The sequence below is a fragment of the Bos indicus x Bos taurus genome, chromosome 2 (assembly GCF_003369695.1).
Source record: "Bos indicus x Bos taurus breed Angus x Brahman F1 hybrid chromosome 2, Bos_hybrid_MaternalHap_v2.0, whole genome shotgun sequence".
Taxonomy (NCBI): domain Eukaryota; kingdom Metazoa; phylum Chordata; class Mammalia; order Artiodactyla; family Bovidae; genus Bos; species Bos indicus x Bos taurus.
Genome location: NC_040077.1, coordinates 25,121,486 through 25,134,369, shown reverse-complemented (window position 1 = coordinate 25,134,369; position 12,884 = coordinate 25,121,486). Strand labels below are relative to the sequence as shown.

The window sequence follows — 12,884 nt, the reverse complement described above, 5'->3', positions numbered from 1 at the left end:
CACTGAGCCATCAGGAAAGTCCTATCACTGAGCTAGCCAGAGAAAAAATGAAATGCAGAGCACCTCCAAACTTTGAACTGGTATCCCAATCTTGGAGCAAGAATGACTGGGATTAAATGAAGTTCAGCTTCTAATCTTAATCCTTAAAAGTAGATCAAGAAACCTGAGATTTATAATGCCCCTATATTTTTGCCAAAATTAAATGACTTATAAATTCTCTGTCACAGAAGATTGCTATCATTCTATTAAAAGGCCCCAAAATAGTTCTATAGTTCCCAATTTAAAAAAAAGAGAGAGAAACCCAAAAAAATAACATAACTGAAAAGCAAATGAAGCATGACCCAAAGGGATCTAGATAATTAAGTTATCAGACACAGAGTTTTAAATAACTGTGCTGAAGAGTAAGACTGAGAACTCTGGCAGAGAGCCTGAAACTAGAAAGAAAACCAAACTGGCTCCTAGAACTAACAAGCAAAAGAACCTAAACCAACTCAGTTGACAAGCTTGATGCATATTAGATATAGCTTTAGAGAATTAATGAACTAGGAAATAGCTCAGAAATACAATTTTAAAAACACACACAAGAATATGATGATGAAAATACAGGAAAGGGCATAAGAAACAGAGGATGCAAGATAAGAAGGTCTAACACATGTAAACTGGAGTCCCAAAAGAGAAGACAACAGGACAGGAACACTATGGGAAGTGATATGGGATGAGAATTTTACAAAACTTTAGAAAGCCCCTCAACAGTGCTGTTCAAGAAAACTTTCAGCAACGATGGATATGTCATCCACCTGCCAATAAGGCAGCCAATAACCGCATGTGGCTACTGAGAACCTGAAATGTGAATAAATGGATTTTTAACTAATAGTTAATGTTTAACTACTGATAATCAGTTCAACTAATGATAATTAAATAAACAGCCACACATGGCTAGTGGCACTGATAGTGCAGTCCCAAGTCACAGACCTAAGAAGTCATACAAACACCAAGGAGAACAAGGGAGAGTGTACCTAGATATATCCCAGTAAAACTGCTTGAAAACCAAAAATCAGATCAGATCAGATCAGTCACTCAGTCGTGTTCGACTCTTTGCAACCCCATGAATCGCAGCACGCCAGGCCTCCCTGTCCATCACCAACTCCTGGAGTTCACTCAGACTCACGTCCATTGAGTCAGTGATGCCATCCAGCCATCTCATCCTCTGTCGTCCCCTTCTCCTCCTGCCCCCAATCAGAGTCTTTTCCAATGAGTCAACTCTTAGCATGAGGTGATCAAAATATTGGAGTTTCAGTTTTACCATCAGTCCTTCCAATGAACATCCAGGACTGATCTCCTTCAGAATGGACTGGTTGGATCTCCTTGCAGTCCAAGGGACTCTGAAGAGTCTTCTCCAACACCACAGTTCAAAAGCATCAATTCTTTGGCACTCAGCCTTCTTCACAGTCCAACTCTCACATCCATACATGACCACTGGAAAAACCATAGCCTTGACTAGACGGACCTTTGTTGGCAAAGTAATGTCTCTGCTTTTGAATATGCTATCTAGGTTGGTCATAACTTTCCTTCCAAGGAGTAAGCATCTTTTACTTTCATGGCTGCAGTCACCATCTGCAGTGATAAACCCCCCAAAACCTGAGGGGCAAAGACACTACAAGCAGGATTCCATCAAAGCAGCAACAACAGGACTGACAGTTGATCTCTGAACACAAACAATGGAAACCAGGTCTCAATGGTGTAACACTCAACGTGCTAAATGAAAATATTGGGGTAGCCAAAAAGCTCCTTTAGGTTTTTAAGTAAAAATAAAAGACATATTTTTCACTTTCACCAAGAACTTTATTGAACAACATATTTAACAACATTCACTGTTTTGTTCTGCTACCTTCTGCCATTTTTGAGGCAACTTAATAATTCATCTTCCCAAAACTTTTTATCTTTTGAGCAAAGAACTGTTTCATGTGCCTTTTACAATCTTCCATTAAGAAAATTCTATACAGACCAAAATAAATGAACATCCAAAGGTGCAATATCTGGTAAATATGGTGGATGAATCAGAACTTCTCAGTCAGCCTGTAACAGATTTTGTCTGCTCCTCATCTTGTGTTACTCTGATAGAAGGTTATGCATTTTCTGTTGACTAATTCCAGACACTTTCTGTTGAGTGCTGCTTTCAGTTTGCCTAATTGGGAGCAGTACTTGTTGGAATTAAACATTTGGTTTTCCTGAAGGAGCTCATAACAGAGTCCTCCCTTCCAATCCTACCACATACACAACACCACGTTCAAGACCAGTCTTCACTGTGGTTGGTGGAGATTCATTTTGCTTGCCCCACGATCTCTTCCATTCCACATTTTTGTACAGCTTACACTTTCAGCATCTGTCACAATTTGTTTTAAAACCAGAACATTTTCGTTATGTTTAAGTTGAGAATCATAAGCACAAATATGGTCAAGGAGGTTCCCGTTCCTGCACCCCCTTAACTTATGTGGAACCCAAACATCAAAGGGATTAACATAACCAAGCTGGTGCAAATGATTTTCAATGGTTGGTTGATTTGAATGTTTTGAGTCTGTTGGCTATTCCAGCATGGTATAACGTTGACTGTTCTCAATTAATGTCCCAATTTGATCACTATCAACTTCAACTGGTCTACTCAATGGAGGCGCATCATCAAGCAAGAAATCTCTAGCACAAAAGTTTGCAAACCACTTTTGATGTGCTCCATCAGTCATAGCACCTTCTCCACACACTACATAAATCTTTTTTTCAGTGTTGCATTTTCACTTTTCTTTAAATATAAAGCACAACATGCCAAAAATGTTGTCTTTCTTCCATCTTCAATACTAAAAAGGCTATACAAAAATTCACCAATTCTGATAAGGCTTTTTTAAAAAATGAGCACTGATAGGACAGCTGTTACAACACAATCTAACAAAATTGCTACTAGAACCATCGTACAGCAAACACCAAACAAACTTTTTGGCCAAACCAACTAACTCCCTACCTAGATTCCCCATGTCCAGCCAAAAAAACAACAAACAAAAACACTTTCAAGAATCAACATGGAAAAAAGACATTATCAGAGAAGCAATCCCAAACAATTCCTCACCAGACAGACTCCAAAATTATAAGAGTATTCTTTAGGAAAACAGAAAATCAATTCAGCTAAAAAAAAAAAAAAAAAGTAAACACAAAGAAAATAAAAACTCAACGTAACTATATAAAACACTAATATCTTTTGGGTGCTCAAAAGCGTACATGGAACTAAACTACAGAGCGGTAAACAGCATATAGTCCACGAGAGGGAAGGGCACAGTTAATATCTTCTGAAGTTGCTATGCTGATGAAGAAGAAAATGTACTGAGACATATAATACTTTAACAAATCAAGAAAGCATTTTCAATTTCTAGGACAACCACTTAAATACATAAAACCACCAAGAATCAGCCAACCAATAAACAAACAAAGAAAAACAGATTAGGATATTATTAAGCCAATTGTGGGAGATAACTTTGCCCTCCCAATGCATGGAGCTTGACTCTGTTCCTTGGTCAAGGAAGTAATATCTCACAGTGACAAAATATTCATCATCATCATCATCATCATCATCATCATCATCATCATCCAAAGGCAGAAAAGGAGAATGAAAGAAAGTTCAAAGAAACAGTATAACTAGAAATCACTTATTAGAAATATCTATTTAAACTCAAGTATATCAGTAAGTATAATGAATGTAAACTTACTAAATGTTCCAATTAAAACATAAACATGGTCAAGCCCATTTTTTAAAAAGAACTTATGCTACTTACAAGAGACTTACAATTTCTATAACCAAAAGTCGCAAATAATAGGATAGAAAAAGATATACCATGCAAACATTTAAGACCTGAAGCTAACATTATCTGTCACAACACTAGACTGTTGTTTAGTCGCCAAGTCATATACGACTTTTTTGTGACTCCATGGACTGTAGCACAGCAGGTTCCTCTAGCCATAGGATTTCCTAGGCAAGAATACTGGACTGGGTTCCCATTTCCTTCTCCAGTGGATCTTACCAACCCAGGGATCGAACCCATGTCTCCTGCATTGGCAGGCGGATTTGTTACCACTGACCCACCAGGGAAACCCCTTAATAAAGTACTCTATTAGGAAATATGCATTATTATTGTTATCAGACATTTCCTGTTAATAAAAGGTTTGTTTTAGCAGGTAGAAACAAAAATGCTTAATTTCTAAGCACCTATGTAACATATTTGAAATATATAAAGCAAATGACAGAAACTATACAGAGAAACAGACAAAGCTACAATTGTTTTCTGGACATTTTAACAAACTTTTCTCTGAATAAGAGCAAATTCAAAAAGTAATGATAACCATTTTAAAAAGCAACAAACTGGATATAACTGATACACATATTACATGGCATCTAGTAACCACAGCCAATAAAAAAAAAAATCTTAGCCCTATATAAGGAATATTTACCAAGACAGACTATATCTCTGCCATAAAGTTAAGTCTCAAATTTTTAAAAATTGAAATCTTATAGATTTACTTCTTACTATGATGGAGTTGATAGAAATTAGTAAGAAAAAAACATTTAGAAATACCTCATGTTTAAAGATTAAGCAAGATACTTCTGAATAAACCATAGCCCAGTGAACAAACTAAAAGACGGTTCCACGTAAAGGCATAAACTGGTAAGATGGATCAAGAAGACAGACAAGACACAGACAGTGACCATCTGGAATGAAAAAGACATCACAATAGACTCTAGACAAAGAAAGATCACGAGAGTATTATTTACAATTTTATGCAGACACATTTGAAATTTTACATAAAATGAAGGGATTCCTAGAAGACACAATTTACCAAAACTGATGTGAAAATTAAAATTCTAAAGAGCATTATGACATTATAGAAACTGAAGCCATCTACTTAAAATTTCACAGAGAAAATTCCAAGTCTAGGATGCTTCAGTGAATTCTACCAAGTATTTTAATGATGCTCTAACACCCTTCTTATATAAATTACTTGAGAAAATGGTAAAAGAAAAGGTACTTCCCAACTCATTTTTATAAAGCCAATGTTACCTTGATATAAAACCTAACATTTTCAGAAATGAAAATTAAGCCTGAATGAATCCAAGAAAAAAGATAATGCTTTAAGGAAATAAGAAAAAGGAGCAACATTTCTGAAATCAAAAGAAATGAAGAGATTAAAAAGATAAGACAAAGCAACTACTTAATGAGGTAACAGGGATCCAACATTCAGAAAACAAGTCTTTAAAGAGCACTACCATACCAGAATAAATAGTAAAAACCACAATTCAAGAAAGCTTTCTTAAAAGTTAAAAAAAATAAAACTGCTTACTGAAAGAGCACCATGTACACTTAAGAATTCAGCCCAGAAGGCCAACATCTAATTTTCAAAGGCAATAGTTTATGCCACAAGAAAACAGAGTAACATATTCCAGATAATCAAGGTAGGAAAGTATAAGGTGTCTTATAGTCAGTAAAATTTATTTTTAGCACATGAAAGACACAACCTGTTATCAAAATGCCCCAAATTGGGAAATACAGCTCCCATGAGCTGTTCCAAAATCTAGAGAACAAATCTGTAAGAAGTAATAGACCTATCTCATTCATGAACATAGGTGAAAAATACTAAACAAAGATCAGTAAATTAATTTGTAGAAAAATAAGAGCTCAAAACTACATTGGGTTTAGTCCAGGAAAACAAGGTTGGTTTAACACTTCAAGAGCAATAAAATAATATCCATCACATTAAAAAAAAAAAAAAACCTGGAAAAAAATTAGATTGTCCAAAAAGATGCAGAAAAAGCATCTGATAAAATTTAATATCCATTTGTGATTTAAACAAACAACAACAACAAAAAACTAGTAACTAGTAATAGAAAGGAATTTCCTTGATCTGAAAAAGGGCAGATCCAAAATACCCATATAATAAATTGTGAAATACTGAAAAATTCTCCCCCCTACTTCTAAAATTAGTAACAATACAAGTATTCCCATAATAACCAATCTATTCAACACCGTACTAGAAGTCGTAGTCACCACAAGGCTGTAAAAAACAAATACATATAAGGATTGGAAAAGATGAAATGAAATTATCATTCATAGGCCATATGTTTATAGAAAACAAATCTAGCTAAGATAAATTATCAGAATTATAACCAAAGTTGGTCGTTATCAAGTCAAATGCAAAAATTAACTGAATTTCCACATATCATCAATAAACAAAGAATAATAAAACTAAAATAGGTATCTTATTTACAATAACATCAAAAAGTAAAAATACCTAGAAATGCAACAATAATTATGCAAGTTTATTACAGAGAAAACTATAAAACATTATTAAGATGGCAGGAATACACTACAGGCATAAATTATTTTGTTCAGTCACTAACCTGTGTCCCACTGTTTGAAACCCCATGGACTGCAGCACACTAGGCTTCCCTGTCCTTCACTATCTCCTGGAGTTTGCTCAAACTCATGTCCATTGAATCAGTGATGCTTATCTAACCATCTCAACCTCTGCCACCCACTTCTCTTGCCTGCACTTTTTCCAGCATCAAAGTGGAATGAGTCAGCTTTTCACACGAGGTGGCCAAAGTACAGGAGCTTTAGCATCAGTCCTTCCAATCAATACTCAGGACTGATTTCCTTTAGGATTGACTGGTTTGATCTCCATGCTGTCCAAGTGACTCTCAAGAGTCTTCTCCAGCACAATTCTAAAGCATCGATTCTTTAGTGCTCAGTCTTCTTTATGGTCCAATGCTCATATCTGTACATGACTACTAGAAAAACCCTAGCTTTGACTATACGAACTTTGGCTGTCAAATTGAGGTCTCTGCTTTTTAATACACTATCTAGGTTTGTCATTGCTTTTCACCAAGGAGTAAGTGTTGTTTTAATTTCATGGCTGCAGTCACATCTGCAGTGATTTTGGCACCCAAGAAAATAAAACTTGACACTGTTTCCACATTTTCCCCCATCTATTTGCCATGAATGATGGGACTGGATGCCATGATCTTAGTTTTTTGAACAGAGTTTTAAACTAGCTTTTTCACTCTCCTCTTTCACCTTCAATCAAGAGGCTCTTTAATTCCTCTTCACTTTCTGCCATTAGAGTGGTATCATCTGCATATCTGAGATTGCTGATATTTCTCACAACAATCTTGATTCCAGCTTGTTATTCATCCAGCCTGGCATTTCGCATGATGTACTTGGCATAGAAGTTATGCATACATAACTTCTGAACATTCTCTGGCATTCTCTGAACATTCTCTGGCATTGCCTTTTGTAACACTCATTATTGTAAAGATATAATCAATATATTCAGTGTTATCTCAATGAAAGTCCCAACAGATGGGTGTTTGATTTTTTAACTTAGCCAAAAACAGCCAAAGCAATTTTGAAGAAAATCTAAAATAAAGTGTCCACTGCTGTCCTAACAAGTTAACTATACACTTATCAGCTTAAAGCACCCATTTATTATCTCCAAGTTCTATGGGTCAGATATCTTGGCACATCACAGCTCAGCTGGTTCTCTCCTTCGAGTTTCACAAGAATGAATCAAGGTATCAGCCAAGCTGTGTCCCTGTCCAGACACTCTAGGAGAGAATATATTTCCAGGTTTGTTTAGGATGGTCCAGGTTGACAACAATCAGTGCCAAGCAGATGCAGGACAGAGGCCCCATTCCCCTGCTACCCCTCAAGTGGGGTTTGGCCTCAGTTTCTAGAGACTGCCTACACTCCCTGACCCATGATCACCGCCTTTCAAAGGCAGTAACAGCAGGTTAAGTCCTATTCAATGCTTCTGAGTAAATCCCTCTGATCTCTCCTTCTGCCCCTTCTCTTTTGCTTCCCTCTTCTGTCTTCTTTGCTTCTGACTCTTCTATTTTTAAGGGCTTGTCTGATTATACAGGACCCAACCAAATAATCCAAAATAATCTATTTTAAGGTCTGTTGATTAGTAACTTTAATTACACCTGCAAAATCCCTTCACATCACTTTCTAGATTAGCAGTTCACTGAATAATTGAGATGGAAATGTTGGAAAAATATCTTTAAAATTCCACCTATCAAAAAGCAGCAAAAGTATTTTATTGACTATCAACCTAATTATAAAACTATAGTAATAATAAAACATGATACCAGCACACACACAAAAAAGACAAACATAATATAGAATATAAAGCCTAGACACAGACCTGTTGCTGGGCATAGACATTTGACTTACAAAAAAAAGGAAAACAGTGTGAAAGAACAATTCTTTTCAGTAAATTGTGCTCTGATATCAGGACAGTCATAGGAAAATGAAAACTATTTCAATCCAACACCACACAGAAAAAAATCAACTTCCTAATGATTACAGACCTAAATATGAAAAGCATAACAAAAAAGCTGAAAGATAACATGGGAGAGTGAGACTTCAAGAATAGTGGCATGATGAGCTAGGTGGACCATTTCTCTAGTAAAACATTACTTTGGCAACAAAAGTCCGTCTAGTCAAAGCTATGGTTTTTCCAGTAGTCATGTATAAGATGTGAGAGTTGGACCATCAAGAAAGCTGAGGGCCAAAGAATTGATGCTTTTGAACTGTGGTGTTGGAGAAGACTCTTGAGAGGCCCTTGGACTGCAAGGAAATCCAACCAGTCCATCCTAAAGGAGATCAGTCCCGAATATTCATTGGAAGGACGGACTGATGCTGAAGCTGAAACTCCAATACTTTGGCCACCTGATGTGAAGAACTGACTCACTGGAAAAGACCTTGATGCTAGGAAAGACTGAAGGTGAGAGAAGGAAACAACAGAGGATAAGATGGTTAGAAGGCATCACCAACTCGATGGACATGAGTTTGAACAAGTTCTGGGAGTTGTTGATGGACAGGCAAGCCTGGTGTGCTGCGGTCCATGGGGTCGCTAAGAGTCGGACATGACTGAGTGACTGAATTGACTGAACTAAACTGGTAGAAAGAAAATTTTTAAAGTCAACCATTTAATGTCTCTGAAAATTGTCTCAAGGACACATAGCAAATAAAAAAAAGAACATTTATTCAAGAAAACATTAAACAGAGGTGAGAACAGCAAGTATCCATGACATATGAGCCATAAACCACTTCCAATTACACCCCACAACTCAGGATAACTCCAATGTTCTACACCAAACAGGTGCTGCAGGAGCTCCCACATTCCAGCCTAGGAATGAATTTCACCCTTGGAGGGGAACGCTGCTGGCATCTCCCACCTGCCCCACTCCCCCACCTCCATGCTGCAGAAACGCTATGCCAGGCAGGCCCACGTAAGAAGAGTAAAAGAGTCCCTTCACCCAACCAGCGCCCACGTATAAGGCAGAAAAGCTCTTTTTCCAGTGTAGTAAGCCAAAAGTATTAAGTCCCAATCGCACTCCTAAAACAGAGGTTCTTTACCAGAAGGGGCAAGTTAAAAGTACGTGCTCTACTCTGAGAGCAGTGTCCCTTCAAAGTGAAGTGATCTCTTTGCCTCTGACCCTAATTTCACTAAGGCAAGGTAGAGGGTCCTCCCAGGGGAAAAGGTAGACAGTTAAGAACAGAAAGCTCTGTCCTCCACCTAATGGAATTACTTTACTTGGAACAGACTGTGGGAAAATTCATTTTAAAGGGCAACGTCCGGGCGGAGGCTGGGCTTGTGGGGTGACCGGAGTAAGGGTTCGGATCCCGGCCGCGAGGTTTCTGATCAGGATTGCTACAATGAGTCTGTGGAAGCAAACGCCCAGTGACTTCCTGAAGCAGATCATTGGGCGACCAGTTGTGGTGAAGCTAAATTCGGGAGTGGATTATCGAGGGGTCCTGGCTTGCCTGGATGGCTACATGAATATAGTCTTGGAGCAGACAGAGGAGTATGTAAATGGACAGCTGAAGAATACGTACGGGGATGCATTTATCCAAGGAAACAATGTGTTGTATATAAGTACGCAGAAGAGGAGGATGTGAAGACACCAAGACACAGTACTTTTCATACCGAGATATATTTTTTATCAAGTTTTTTGTTTCTTCTGTCATATAATTTTTCCTGTTTTGAAATAGTTGGTGATTTTTCACTGACACGTGATTGAGATACATGTGTAAACTTGTGGATTTAATTGTAAAGAGTTCTTTCATATTTAAGTTGCAGTCATTTTCTTTTACCTCTATGTCAGTGTGCAGAAAGCAAAAAGATTTTTTTTTAAAGTGGAAAGAAAATTTTTTTCTCCCTACACGGAAGTTTTCAAGCAACACCATTGGATCTGACTGCTTGGTCTGTGGGACTGACTGAAATGATGGGCGTGAGGCTAATAAAACACTGTAGAGACGGCAAAAAAAATAAATAAAGGGCAACGTCCAAAACTATGGAGATCTTGGGAGTGAATAACTAAAAGAAAGCTGGTAGTTCCATGACAGTAGTAACATGCAAAACTGCAAACCAGCTAAAAGTTTAACGGAGGGAACTAGACAAAGAAAAAGGCAGGAAGATTCCTCAGGGTAATAAGCCCAAGTCTCAAAGGCTGGCAATTTAGCAAACTTGTTAGCGTCTATAGAGATCTGACTTACTGTGATCATGCCCTGGGATATTGGTGAAAACAATAGAGCAATCAGTTAGCAGTTAGTGGAGGCTGACAGCTAGGTATGACAGCTATAGAGGCAGACCAGCCAAAAGTTTATGTGGAGATCAGGGAAAGAGGCAAAGAGAACAAGGTGAAAACCAGTCATCGCTGGTAGACTGCACATGACTTTGAGAGGGTCCAGATGTTGGATTCATCAGACAAAGAGTTCAAAGCAGCTATTATAAATATATTCAAAGAACTAAAGAAAATCATGTTTAAATAATTCAGTTCAGTTCAGTCGCTCAGTCGTGTCCGACTCTCTGCGACTCCATGAATTGCAGCACGCCAGGCCTCCCTGTCCATCACCAGCTCCCAGAGTTCACTAAAACTTATGTCCATTGAGTCGGTGATGCCATCCAGCCATCTCATCCTCTGTCGTCCCCTTTTCCTCCTGCCCCCAATCCCTCCCAGCATCAGAGTCTTTTCCAATGAGTCAACTCTTAGCATGAGGTGACCAAAGTATTGGAGTTTCAGCTTTACCATCAGTCCTTCCAATGAACATCCAGGACTGATCTCCTTTAGAATGGACTGGTTGGATCTCCTTGCAGTCCAAAGGACTCTCAAGAGTCTTCTCCAACACCAGAGTTCAAAAGGATCAATTCTTCGGCACTCAGCTTTCTTCACAGTCCAACTCTCACATCCATACACGACCACTGGAAAAACCATAGTCCTGACTAGACGTGGTCCACTGGAGAAGGGAATGGCAAACCACTTCAGTACTCTTGCCTTGAGAACCCCATGAACAGTATGAAAAGGCAAAATGATATGATACTGAAAGAGGAACTCCCCAGGTCGGTAGGTACCCAATATGCTACTGGAGATCAGTAGAGAAATAACTCCAGAAAGAATGAAGGGACGGAGCCAAAGCAAAAACAATACCCAGTTGTGGATGTGACTGGTGACAGAAGCAAGGTCTAATGCTGTAAAGACCAATATTGCATAGGAAGCTGGAATGTTAGATCCATGAATCAAGGCAAATTGGAAGTAGACAAACAGGAAATGGCAAGATTGAACATCGACATTCTAGGAATCAGCAAACTCAAATGGACTGGAATGGGTGAATTTAACTCAGATGACCATTATATCTACTACTGTGGGCAGGAATCCCTTAGAAGAAATGGAGTGGCCATCATGGTCAACAAGAGAGTCCAAAATGCAGTACTTGGATGCAATCTCAAAAACAACAGAATGATCTCTGTTCGCTTCCAAGGCAAACCATTCAATATCACGGTAATCCAAGCCTTTGCCCTAACCAGTAACACTGAAGAAGCTGAAGTTTAAATAATTAAAGGAAGGTATTACTATAAGGACTCGTCAAATACAGAATATCAATGAAAAATAAGGAATTATAAAAAATAAGCAAATGAGAAAACATGTATGCTAATAAAGAGAACATAACTGCATATTTCTTCTCTCACCTAATTTTAAAAGCAACTGCACAATAAATAAATAAATAAAAGCAACTACACATACAACATAAATGCAAATGCATGGTGAGATATAACATACAGAATATGCAATATATCTGACAATAACAGCACAAGGACAGTTGGAAAAAAATTACTGAAGTAAGGAAATAACATCATATGTTATAAATCAAATCTACATGAGGAAACAGAGAACCAGATATAATAAGGTTAGTACAAAAACTATAAATATGTTTTCTTATCTCAGTTTCTTTAAAAAAGACTTTAAATTACATAAAGTAATTGTAACAATTTATTCTGGAGTTTATATCTACTACTGTGGGCAAGAATCCCTTAGAAGAAATGGAGTAGCCATCATAGTTAATAAAATTGAGTCCAAAATGCAGTACCTGGATGCAATCTCAAAAATGAGAGAATGATCTCTGTTCATTTCCAAGGCAAACCATTCTATATCATAGTAATCCAAGTCTATGCCCCAACCAGTAATGCTGAAGAAGCTGAAGTTGAACGGTTCTATGAAGACCTACAAGACCTTCTAGAACTAACACTCAAAAAGGATGTCCTTTTCAATATAGGGGACTGGATTGCAAAAGTAGGAAGTCAAGAAACACCTGGAGTAACAGGAAATTTGGCTCTGCAGACGGAATGAAGCAGGGCAAAGGCTAATAGAGTTTTGCCAAGAGAACACACTGGTCATAGCAAACACCCTCTTCCAACAACACAAGAGAAAACTCTACATGTGGACATCACCAGATAGTCAACATTGAAATCAGACTGATTATATATTCTTTGCAGCCAAAGATGGAGAA

The 12,884-nt window shown here is 37.8% G+C and overlaps 1 protein-coding gene and 1 pseudogene across 3 annotated transcripts in view; one reads left to right on the top strand and one right to left on the bottom strand.

Moving 5' to 3' along the window:
• Nucleotides 1–12,884, bottom strand: part of TLK1 (tousled like kinase 1) — a 182,329-nt gene that overhangs the window by 149,356 nt on the left and 20,089 nt on the right. The window lies entirely within an intron of this gene.
• Nucleotides 9,664–10,244, top strand: LOC113902531 (annotated as a pseudogene).